The 11,722-nt window shown below is 42.3% G+C and overlaps 1 long non-coding RNA gene across 1 annotated transcript; it reads left to right on the top strand.

The window, feature by feature from the left end:
- Positions 1-2,995: 2,995 nt before the first annotated feature.
- LOC144589340 (uncharacterized) lies at positions 2,996-9,920 on the top strand. Its single transcript, XR_013545413.1, has 2 exons — positions 2,996-3,269; positions 8,358-9,920. It is a non-coding gene; the product is annotated as an uncharacterized LOC144589340 (long non-coding RNA).
- The last annotated feature ends 1,802 nt before the right edge of the window (positions 9,921-11,722 follow it).

Genomic DNA, 11,722 nt, shown 5'->3' with positions numbered 1-11,722 from the left:
TACATCATTTGGGATTCCTCCAGGTGGACTGGAGGAATCCCAAACCAGAATTAAGATTGCCAGAAGAAATATCAACGACCTCCGATATGCAGATGATACCACTCTGATGGCAGAAAGTGAGGAGGAATTAAAGAACCTCTTAATGAGGGTGAAAGATGAGAGTGCAAAAAATGGTCTGAAGCTCAACATCAAAAAAACTAAGATCATGGCCACTGGCCCCATCACCTCCTGGCAAATAGAAGGGGAAGATATGGAGGCAGTGACAGATTTTACTTTCTTGGGCTCCATGATCACTGCAGATGGGACAGCAGCCACAAAATTAAAAAAACACCTGCTTCTTGGGAGGAAAGCGATGACAAACCTAGACAGCATCTTAAAAAGCAGAGACATCACCTTGCTGACAAAGGTCCGCTATGGTTTTCCCAGTAGCAATATATGGAAGTGAGAGCTGGACCATAAAGAAGGCTGGCCGTCAACGAATTGATGCTTTTGAATTGTGGTGCTGGAGGAGACTCTTGAGAGTCCCCTGGACTGCAAGGAGAACAAACCTATCCATTTTGAAGGAAATCAACCCTGAGTGCTTACTGGAAGGACAGATCCGGAAGCTGAGGCTCTAATACTTTGGCCATCTCATGAGAAGAGAAGACTCCCTGGAAAAAGACCCTGATGTTGGGAAAGTGTGAAGGCAAGAGGAGAAGGGGACGACAGAGGATGAGGTGGCTGGACAGTGTCATCGAAGCTACCAACGTGAATTTGACCAAACTCTGGGAGGCAGTGGAAGACAGGAGGGCCTGGCGTGCTCTGGTCCATGGGGTCACAAGGAGTCGGACATGACTTAACAACTAAACAACAGTAGCTCAAAACCCATGGGCTGTAATCCAGTAGTAAGTCACAACTAGAGTAGGTCAATTGAATCAACGAAATTTACAGAGCATTTAACTCTGCAAATCCTTATTAATTCCATGGGCCTCTTCTAGTTCTGATTTACTACTGGATTTCAGCCATTGTTTGAAACCAAAGCAATCATTTCACTTAAAACTGTCAACTAATCTGCAATTAGTATAGACTATTTTAAAAAGGGGTGTGTGGAGAAAGTTATTGTCATTTTCATAGCAGTACAAACTGTTAGGAGGCGAAAGATAAGAGTGTTCATTCCCACACATGTTCAATCCCACACTGTGCTTCATGGTTTATTTCTTGATCTGTGTTCTCAGAAACATTCACAATGCAATTCCAAACAAAAAATAACAACCACAAAACATAGTGAGAGAAAGCACAGTAGCAATAATAAAGGAACACTGTAGGTTGAACAAAATGTACTGGATATTTATGCAAAAATATCGGATCAACTCAGGGTTAGAAATACTGTTACACTATCAGGTATTAGAAGAAAATATCAAATTAATCAATGAGGAACAGAGGACAAACAGCAGGACAAATGTCTGCCTGATCACACTCTGAAACATCTCAAAGTATTTGGAAACAAGGGAAATATTAAAGCCACAACCAATTCAGGATTAGGACCTGATTGGCATAACCTTTGTTTTTCACTTTGCAAAGTGCACATCTCTAGTGAGGATAGTTGCAACTGAATTCTTACGACCTAAGTCTGAATTGTTTAGATGCTAATAGATCAATGCTTCAAAATAAAATATATTTCACAATACATCAGAGTTTAGAGTTAGATGGAACTGTATAAATTCTTTATACCAGGTCTCCTGGGACTGTAACAGCTGGTTTACCAGGCGAATCTTTCTTGGAATGAAGAAATCCTGCGGTGGGGGGGGCACCGCCTATGTAAACCCCTAAATATTAAAACAAAGTCCAAAGAAGTTGATAATTGTGACATGTCTTGCCTACTCTCATCCAGTCCTAACACAGAAAAAGAGAATCCTCTAGATCTCATACCATCTCTGAGGTATATCTCCTCAAAAAGACAAAAGCTGATCTCTGATGCAATGTATTCAGTCACCATCAGCCATGAGGTTTACTGGCTGCTGAGTGGCTCGGGAATTCAATGCACACTAACCCTTCACATGACCTAATTCCCCATGGATCACACCATAGTGTTAGTGGGGGGAGGGCGGAGGCTGACTCATGGTAAAAAATGCACGGGGCAGGGAGGGAGAAACAGAGCGGTTGCCTGAAGCCCTTGTACAAGAGACACACGTATTTGCTTCCCTGCTTAAGCTTTAAGCTGTGTATACAGTAAGTGTCTATGGAGCAGGTGTGACTTGCATTTCCACTCTGCATCAGTACTAGACCTCAGAGCTTGCAGTAACCACATCCTGTCTCTTCAGCTGCTCGCCTTTTCCTGCCAACTAATTACTATTCAGATAAAGTCACACAGAAGGCAGCACAGGACAGAGTCAGCTAGAGGGAATGGATTCCAGTGACCTCGACCCTCTTTCTTTCTTCCAGCAAGATCCTCTATATCTTCATCCACCCACTTTGTTGAAGAGAGAGAGAGAGAGAGAGAGAGCATTAAAGCCCCACAAAGCTCCTCAGGCTTCCCTGGTGGGGAGGCTGCAAGGCAGGAAGTCGTCTCCAGGGACCAGGGCTCAAGCAGATCATTTTCCATCACTCTGACATGTCAGGCAATGTAGTGAGACTCACAAGCCATCCAGCAAGTGCAGAATGAGTCACCTGAAGTAGATTGGGGAGGGCTAAGCGGTATTTTTCCCCCCTTCTTCTTCCCAGAAACACTATTGTCTGAATTGGGAGTGTGTTTTCTCTCTTTTTGGCAAAGAAGGGGAGCTGCGGGATTCTCAGCTTCTAACCACAAAAAGGCCCATTGACCTGTTTCAAAGAAACAAACAAGCAGAAAGAAAGCAAGAGGGGGTGGCGGGTGGAAATGAGAGAGTGAAAATGCTTATTATTTTTAGCACTGAATATATAAAGACGAACAGAAAGGTGGGAGAAAAGCCAGCATCACCTCAGAAAGGGAAGAAAATGATGGAAAATGACAGCCAGTCTACACAGCACTGAACCAGAAATTGTATATGTGCAGCAGGGCTTTAAGGTAGTACAGTGGCCACTTCTAATCCTACATACTGCATTTATGTAGTATGTCAAAAATAACATATGGGTCTCAACATGTTTGTATGTGTGTTCAAATTGCACAATCTTTCCTCTTCAAAGAGGCAGGGTTGCAGAAGTCAGAGGTACAAAGAACAGTATTTGCCTTTGGGTTTCAGAGGTAGAGTGTCCTGTATATACTCAGGTTTCTGTGTTCGGTAGGTTCTGCTGTCAGAACTCAACAAAGGCAGGTAAGCTGATTTTTTAAAACTCCTCCTTTTTAGTAAGAATAACATACTTATTAATAATATTTATTTAGTTTTATTTTATAAATTACATTACATGCACAGAGAGAGAGAGAAAGAATTGATAAAGTATGTGAGCAAGAGCAGGGGTGTCTGGGAGTGGAGAGTTCACCCCAAAATCTTGGGAGTGTGGCATTCCCTGTTCAGAACACGTGTGTGTGAAGCAAATATCCAAAGGGAAATTAAACAAGGCCCTTACATCTCTTTTAAAGATACATTGAATATACTATACAGAAGCAAGGTGGCTAGACATGGCTATGTTTGGGACAGAGGTGCCAGAAATGGCCCTGCCGTGTGAGGTGGGAAGCCTAGCACTGTTCAAGGAACTTGCATTCCTCCCGCACCACCCCGCTGACACACATGTGCATCCAACCGTGCTCCACCATCTCTGTCCCCTCCATTGGAGGTGTGGGGAGGATGAAGAGAAGAAAAGAAAAGTGGTACTGGCTATGGTTCCCTGCTGCCAGAAGAGGGGGCAGCAGCCGTATGTCATCCACTTGAAGCTGGCTTTGCGTATAGCTATTCTGCTGTCAAAGCCAGGGCATGATCCTGGGGTGATGAGGGAAACTGCTTATGCCACAGCATAGGTAATTTCTCAGTTACTCTGCCATCAGGTTTTGGCTCCATTTGGAATCAGGCACTCCCAACAACAGATGGCTCTGGAGAGCTGCTGGTAGCAGCAGGTTTCTAGGCAGCACTGCAGAGCAACAGGGGGATAGCGGTGGGGGAGCCGTGAGTGGTGAGTCTTTTCTTCCCTACACTCCACTGCTTGAGGTGCTCACCTCACCCGAACAGCTACACGCTATTGTGGGAGGGAAAGACAGAAGCCCCTAATCTTCTGTACCCGCTCACATTACTCTTGCCCATAAATTTGGTGCACAACCAAATTTATGGCAAAAAAAAAATCATAGGAAACAAATCTTTGAAATGCTTCTGATGTTACAGAATGCAGCTGAATTTGAGGGACACAGGCAACTCGTGAATGGCCTAAGAGGGTGAGGTGCCAGTATTACTCACATAGCCCCCCTGGGGAGGCTTCCAGACTATGAGGTGCTCTAAAATAATTTAAAATAAGTACAAATAAATAAAAAGTAACAATAAAAAGCCACAACTTTCCTCCCACACTCCCTCCAACTTCTAATTGCAAACAGAGAGACATTGTTGCTTCTACAGTTTGTCTCCTGCAAATACAAAACAGATTTTAGCTGATGAGAGACTGGTAACAGCAGCCTGTCCCGGTCCTGGTATTTGTTTCTACTGCCATGATTAGAGTGCAGAGAAAGGGTTAAAGTGGCAGGAAGGGCTGCCTAAGAAGCTTGGAAAGACTCCAGAAAGAGCCCCTGTTTACTCAAAGCAGGAGGAGAATTAGTCAGGCTCCAGGGCAATAAAATAAAAATGTGGAAGCAGGAAAGGGCCAATTCATTAAATTGCTCTCCCTTGAGTGATGCCCCTTAAATACCTTCCTCAGGGGACTGACAAATCTGAAGAGATCCAAGGCCTTCTCAGTCCATCATGGAGGCTTGGCTGGCAGATCTAACTGCAGGGCGTTCAGGAATCTAAGGTCATGGGGATAGAATTTGGTGAGATAAGGTGACCAGACTGCAAGCATGGAGATTATTGCTCACGCTTGTGTCTTACTGCCTGCCACATACTGAGCCCGCACTGCTGCTCTGTGTTAGCAAATTTCATGAGGGAAACCGGATGCTTCCCCATCTGTGACAAATGGCAGGCTCTCCTTTCCTCCTGCTGAAACAGGAAACCCCATCTACTATCCCCAAACACTCTGGTCTTCTCAAACACACATTGTTTTAGGATGCGTTTCCCCTCTTCACCCAATTATGCTACTTCCCTTGGTGTGATAAGGTCAGTTAGAGTAGGTAAAAAACATTATAAAGGAATGGCAACAGAGGAAAGCTGTAGGATGTACTTCAGGACTTGCATTCTGAACATGGCCCAACAGAATAGATTAACATTTTTGCAGCCAATGGGTATTTCAGCAGGTTGAGATTGTCTAGAGTTATGGCTGCCAGCTGTGGCTAAGTCAAGGGTAGATGAGGCAGCTATGGAATAACAACTATTAGGGTCCCTGGTGAGAAGTAAAAAATTATATTGGCGGATGTGCTGAGATACCAGCTTAGCATTGGCCACATTTTCTTTGAGCTGTAAAGGATAGCCACCAGCCCATCAAGTGTGACCATGTAAGAACAACAGCGAAAAGGGAAAAAAACGGGGGTGGGATACCAAAGAGCTGACTTTTTAAAAAGGTTATGGAGGGTAGAAGATGCGAGAGAAAAGAGACAGGAAAAAAAAACACTGGGGGAGGGGCAGCTTTCCACACAGGCACCTTCTGTAGCAGCAGATGGAGAGGGAAGTGGCTGCTGATTCCTGCCGAGTCAGGAAAGGAAAGAGATGACATAATAATGAGGTGATCACAGGCTCAGAGAACCAGGGGAGAAAACAAAGAGGAGATGCCAGGGAGACAGAGGCCCAGAACTCAGGCATCAGGGGCATCAGTCTCAGATGTTGACGTCAGAAGTAGTGGCCAGATGAAAGTTTGAAGCAGAAGCCTTGGCAAAGCAAGTGAAATACAAGATGGATGTTTCAGGGAAACAGATGGGAGAGTGCGAAGGCCATGTCATGTTTCATTGGCTGCTGTGGAAGATGCAGCTGGTCTTTCTCTAAGGTAGTTCTAGTGAAGGAGCCAGTCTCCAGACATTGCAGCCCAAAGAAGCCAGGAACAGTGTGGACTCATATACTTCTAACAGTTGTGCAATAGTGATTAATAATTACATGCTGTCACACTGATTCTGACGTACGGCAACTCTTTTTTTTTTCTAGGTAGGCGGCACTCTGCCAATGCTATATTGGTGGAGCAGGATCAGTCCTATTGTTAGGCAGACTGAGACAATTGCCTCAGGCATCAAATGCAGGCAGAGCAATGGCATCATCCTGTGTGTTCTTCCTGAGCTGCTTGATTAGTTACCTTAGTTAGAGAACAGAGTTGTGTGTGCCACACCTCCTGCCCTCTACCAGCTTGCTGCCCTGAGGCACAGAGCAGTGGTTCTTAACCGAGGCGATATCGCCCCCCAGGGGGTGATTTCATTTTTCAGGGGGGTGATGGAACAAAAAGGGGCAACACATGGGAGAAGGAACAGAAGGGGGCAATATGGGGGCGATGGAGTGAGCCAAACCTGAGAAGACGGCTGCAGCCACAGTGCTGGCAGGGGATCCATTGCCACCGCCACCGCGCTACTGTTATGTTGGGGGAAGGAGGCGATTGTTTCAAAAAGGTTAAGAAACACTGGCATCGAAGATGCTGTCCCATTACATGTGTTGATGTAAGCTTGAACTGCCAGTTCAGCGCTGCCTCTGTATATGGAGTGAAAGAATGCCATCTTGCCCTTCAAGTCACACAGCCGAATAATTTGGCCCATCTCTGTAAAGCAAGTTGCATTTTCCAAATACTTCCTCTGAGGAGCCACTGTTATCCCATTTTGAAGACAAATGCTCCATTTGAAATCTGTCAGTCTTTACAGCTCTCCACAGGTTCAAAAGGAAAGAATTTCCTTATATACTGTTAGATGCTAGGATACAATGGCTACTACCTCTCACTTACACACCACCCAGTCTTGGGAATATTTTTTCTGCTCATCAAATGATACACAAAAACACAGACATACTATTTACTACGTTTGGGCATTAGATACAATAATTATAGTGTGGGAAATGGCCATAATCCATTATACCGTTTATTCTTTACTGTGCAATAATATTTTACATTATTTTTTTCACAATAAACATCCTATGAAGAAATTCTGGGTAAAGTAACGAACAGTAAATGCTCCTTTAAGTTAAATATCGAAAACAGGACATTTTCGAAATCTGTACAACTTGCAGCCTAGCCCTACCCAGCTATAAATTAGATATGACATCGGTATCTGTAATTTTTAATGGATTATTGAGTAGGTTTCCTCCTAAATTCATTTGAAAAAAGCATGTACAATTCAGTCATAATTCTATTCCTTTCCCATCCATCCCACTCCCATAATCCAGGCCAGGTTTTCAGTATCTCTCTTACGGTGACTTTGGGCACCACACTGTGAGAATCAGTGTGGAAACTAGACAGCTAGGAAAAACTACGTCTTTGGTCTGTGTCCAGTGGCCTAACTGAGAAGCTTTCTTTGTACTCACTGCCGCGGAGCCCTATCTCAGCTCCATTATGACTATTGCCACTGGGCGGGGGAGGGGGCAGGAATTTGTATACTGCATTCTAGTTGCACTCAATAATTTCAGAGCCTATTTTATTTTATTTTTAAAATAAACTATCAAAAAACAAAATTCATGACTAAAACATAAAGAAAGAAGATGTGGAAAGACTGGCAATGAAAACTAATTTCAAGGAGGTACAGAAAGTGAAATATCTAGGAGTTATCATTACAAAAATAACAAGTAATTTGATTAAATAAAATTATCTTAAAACACAGAAGGAAATTCAGAAAGACCTGGACAAAACTATGGGCTTTTTTGAGGGGAAAGTCCAGGTGGATTAATTATGGACTTAAACTAATGAAAAAATAATTTTAAAAATGTATACATGCTTATTGGAATATGACTTAGGGGATGAGACAGTGAAGGAGGTGATGGTAAAATGGGCACAAAATTTTGGGTATAATATTGATATTAACAAATGGACAAAGACATGGAAAGAGAATCATAAAATGATTAAGCCAGTGTATCTTAGAGAAACCATCCTTAAAATGTTTGATAGATGCCATTTTACCCCTGTAAGATTGGCAAAAATGTCAGAAGGTAACAGTAATGTTTGTTGGAAGTGTAAAAAAAAAAAAAATCCAGGGACTTATTATCATATGTGGTGGTCTTGTGAAAAAGAAAAAAAATGGATACAGGTTTCGGAAATGGTAAAAGAAATTGTTCAACAAAAATTAAGTTTTACACCTGAAATGTTATTATTGAATATAATGCCAGAAATTATTGACAAGTAAATAAATTATAGTCTACTGTATATATTCACAGCAGCTAGGTTATTCTGGGCTCAAAAATGGAAGAATGTAGAGACACCAACGATGGATGAGTTATTAAAGAAGCTATTGGATATTGCAGAACTAGACATGCTTTCAGAGGCACTACGGGATCAACCAAGAGACTTTGTAAAGCAAAGCTGGAAGCTGATATATAATTGGGCCCAGAAAAAGACAGGATTCAGGGGGGGAAATTAGTGTATAGTAAACCAGTGCCCACTGGAATCCCCTTGAAGATATTCCGATGACCAGACGATGGTGAAATCTCTGATCCATAGGGGAGGATGGATGCTTAGCTGTGGGTATTTTTTTTCTGTTTGTTTTGTTAAATATCTGTTAGATTGTTAATGTTTTTAAGTTTGTATGTTTCGATAAGAATAAAATTGTTTTAATAATAATAATAATTTCACAGCCAAGAAATAAAAATTCCATAATCCTTTGACGGTATTAGCCTAATAGATATTTCCCCTGGTGTTTCATACCATATTTCTTATAGCAACAACTTAAACAAATATTAAAACTACAAGAAATACAGCACTTAGTTGAGTTAGTGAAGCTATTGGATGTTTACATGCTGTTTTCCTGATTTAGGAACTTCCATAATAGTAACTGTTTAAATATTAACAACAGGTATCAGGTGGAGCTCTGCATGGTTTTACCAATCTGATTTGGAGGTTGAATTAGAGCATTGGAATGTATCCTGATTTCACTTTGGAGTGATTGCTGCCCCAAACATGAATTGATTTTCATGCGCCCCTTCCATTGACTCACAGTCGAAAACCAAATGAGCTATAACTATTTTGTTTTCGTTGAGATATGTGAAATTTTGAGATAAGGTGGACTCTAAAAGGGACAGGAAATCTGTCCAGTTTTAGATTGCTAACTTCAGAGGTGTGCATGTTGCATGTTAGGAAAATTTAAAAATTACTGTTTTCAAGAGAGAGAGAAGTGGTTTGTACCCTGCCTAAATCAATTTGTGCTCCAAACACTAATCGATCTGTAAATTTGCTTTACTTTGTCCCAAATCTGGCCATTCTGTTATGATCTGGACCTCATACAAATTGGCCTGAAGAAGGCCTATTTAGTTTGGAATTTGTATTTGCCTTGTTGTATTTGCCTGGTATTAAATATTTTACAATCTAACCCTATTCCATGTAAACATAAAGACTATTCCGGTTTGGTTCCGTAGGGCTTACTGACAGGGAGGAGTGTGTAGGATTGCAGCCTAGGTTCCTTTCTCCTCTGCTCTGTACTGTATTTAGAAAGCATGCAAAAGCTCAACATCAGCATTTATAGTTACAAAAGCAAGGGATAAAGTTCACACTTCACTGAGGTGAATTCTCACAATTGCAACTGCTTATATTTCCTAGAGGATAAACATGATAGCAGTATGTTTTACAATAGATGAGCTGAAATCCAGTAAGAAATTGCAGCTAGAGTGGGCCCATTGAATCAATGGAATTCACTGAGGAGCAGACTCACTAAGTCCCACTGATTCAATGGACCTACTTTAGTTGTGATTTACTATTGGATTGCAGGTATTAAAGGAATTCAGAAATATAATTTTCCTTGTTGTTTGGGGACTGCTTTTCCCCTTCGTCTTCCTTTTCTTGAACAACAGGAAATAAGAAGGAAAATGGATGAAAACAGAAGCACCAAAGACAGACAGGATGCTGTCTGTGTGTTGACCCTCAGAACTCTGTGAGTTGTGCCTCAGCCACATCATATTTTACATTTATGCCAAGGATGGTGGTATCACCTCTCTCAGGACCAGCCCTACCATGAAGCTGAGTGAGGTCAGCTAGCCACTCCTGGCAGAGGGAGGGAGGACAAGTCTCCCTGCAAGGCTGCCAAGTGGCTAGCTGAGCGGTGCTCTGGAGCGATTGGAAGGAAGAGAGGGGCTGCCGCCGGCGGATGTGTGAGTGCATGGTCTGGCCCCTGGGGACGGATCCTCCGTTAACTCCAGCTCTGCAGGGATATTTGTATTTGTATACGAATACCCACATCTCTATTATTACCTATAATTTCCATCATTCTTAATTAGCAAAGCTAGCATACCTAAGAGAATATGCATGCATATAAAGGAATGTGGGTGAAACTAAACATATTTTAAACCTATATGAGGACAAGTAGTTTTCTTGGGATTTTTACTTGACACATTTACTCTACTAAATAGTTTACTTTTGAAGACATACTTGGAAACTTGAAAGGAGGTCTCTGTTACAGAACTAGTAGTCTTCAGTTCCCATTGCTATGATGACTAAAGATTTGTCTGTGCATTATTTTTTAGTTTCTGTTCTTTTATTCACCTGTTTTCATTGCCCCAAGAGAACAAAATTTGGCATGCAATAGATCCAATACTATCACTGTCTGTGCTAGATTGACTGTGATTAGAGATTGGGGTATGCATATACAAATACGAATATCCCCGCACAGGTGCAGATAACAAGGGTTCAAGGCCTCAAGTTCTGCAGAGCCTATCACTCCATTGCTCACGATGGATTAGCCACTCTGTGACCTGGCAGAAATGCTCGTCATCCCACCTTCTGCCAGGACTGGCTAATCTATCGTGAGCAATGGAGCGATAGGAAGGCTCCATGGAGCTTGCAGCAGCAGTGGAATTGTGAGTGGTTGGTCTGGTCCCAGGGGGCCATACCCTCATTATCTGCACCTGTGGGGGGATATGTATATGAATATGAATACCCCCATCTCTAATTGTGATACAACTTACCAATCAATTATTAATTGGCACACTAACCCTAAGAACCAGGATACACCCTCAGGATTTGTCTCTATTTGGAAAGAAAATAAGGTACAGGACCAGATCATCAATACAGCAAAACTCCAGAGAAGTTACAATAATTTGTAGCAAATCCCAGATCCCAGATAGTACGCACACTATTACATAGACAGGAATGATCCATCAGGTCCTACATGGCATTTCTCTATAGCACTATGGCTGAAAAACTACACCTGGTAAATATCCACTGGCTGTGTAACTCTTAAAAGAATAGAAGCTCTTGCAGTGTCTGGATCTGTCAGACCTAAATGAAACAGTGTACTGGGTGGATTATTGGAGCTGATATAATACGGTCATTCATGTTATGCTTTCTAAAGGGCTGGGACGTCCTCCTTTTTAAAAATGCAATTCAATGCGAACAGCTGTCACTGACATTTCAATCTTGCATTAATCAAAAACAGATGGAAAGCACAGATCAAGGAGGCCAAAATCCAGGCCCATTTTAAAAGCCTTCCGTTTAAGAAAACCAGAGGGAAGCAATGGGGGGGGGGGGCGAGCAGCAAGGTTCTGCCTTGAATGCAGTTGCAGATTTCAGCTTTCCAGAGTCTTGCTTTGCTTCT

This window comes from Pogona vitticeps, chromosome 4 (genome assembly GCF_051106095.1).
Source record: "Pogona vitticeps strain Pit_001003342236 chromosome 4, PviZW2.1, whole genome shotgun sequence".
Lineage (NCBI taxonomy): Eukaryota > Metazoa > Chordata > Lepidosauria > Squamata > Agamidae > Pogona > Pogona vitticeps.
The sequence above is the reverse complement of the archived record's forward strand: the minus strand, read 5'-3'. Positions and strand labels throughout refer to the sequence as shown.